The following is a 1,310-nucleotide window of genomic DNA, read 5'->3' on the forward strand; positions in this document are numbered from 1 at the left end:
AAAAAACGCGTTAGTGCGAATAGAAGCATGTTGAGGAATGCAACGCGATCAAAACTTGTAAATCGTAAGAAATTCACCAATCACAAAAGAAGAATCGATTATGATTGGTCAATTTCTTACGATTTACAAGGTTTGTTCGCGTTGCATGCCTCAACATGCTTCTATTCGCTCTATCGCGTTTTTTTCAATAAAACTTTAATGAAACTTTAACATTTTTTTAAAGATATGTACACTTGCATATATAAGCATAATTTCAGCACAACATCCTGTGAACGGCTCTTTACGACTGATATATATTCATTTATTACGTTTAACAGATTATAAAAAGCCAGAGATGAATCTAAGTTTACCATTAATTTTTAACATATTTTAAATAAGGTTTTTCAATAAAAAAAATCGCACTCAGTCCGCACTAGTGCAGGCCACCGAATTCCCTGATAGAGCGCGTCGAAACAGGTAGGAGCATGTTGGGTGGTGCGACGCGGACAAAATTATGGCTGTGTTCCGAGGTACGCATGTGCGCGCATTTATCTATACTCTACGTAACGTCTACTATAGATAAATGCGCGCACATGCGTAACTTGGAACACAGCCATAATTTTGTTCGCGTCGCACGACCTAACATGCTCTTACCTGTCTCGACGCGCTCTAACAGCGAATTCGGTAGCCTGCACTAGTGCGCATTGAGTGCGATTTTTTTTATTGAAAACTTTTATTTAAAATATTTTAAAATTTAATGATAAACTTAGAATCATCTCTGGCTTTATATAATCTATTAAACTTAATAAATGAATATATATCAGTCGTAAAGAGCCGTTTGCAGGATGTTGTGCTGACATTATGCCTATATGTGCAAGTGTACATATATTTAAAAAAATTTTAAAGTTTCATTAATGTTTTATTGAAAAAAACGCGTTAGAGCGAATAGAAGCATGTTGAGGCATGCAACGCGAACAAACCTTGTAATTCGTAAGAAATTGACCAATCATAATCGATTCTTCTTTTGCGATTGGTTCTTACGATTTATAAAGTTTGTTCGCGTTGCATGCCTCAACATGCTTCTATTTGCTCTAACGCGTTATTTTTTTCAATAAAATTTTAAAGAAACTTTCAAATTTTTTTTCAATATTGTAAAAATATTTCAGGGAGTATTCGAAGTCCTTTATATAAATGATGCAAAATTAGCATTTTATGTAAATTTTAGAATTGATATTTCAATTCAAAAAACTCACGTGAAAAAAGTGAGTACGTTCATATATGTACACTTGCATATATAGGCATATTTTCAGCACAACATCGTGGAAACGGCT

This window comes from Pseudomyrmex gracilis, unplaced genomic scaffold, assembly GCF_002006095.1.
Source record: "Pseudomyrmex gracilis isolate BER0280 unplaced genomic scaffold, ASM200609v1 scaffold_3673, whole genome shotgun sequence".
Lineage (NCBI taxonomy): Eukaryota > Metazoa > Arthropoda > Insecta > Hymenoptera > Formicidae > Pseudomyrmex > Pseudomyrmex gracilis.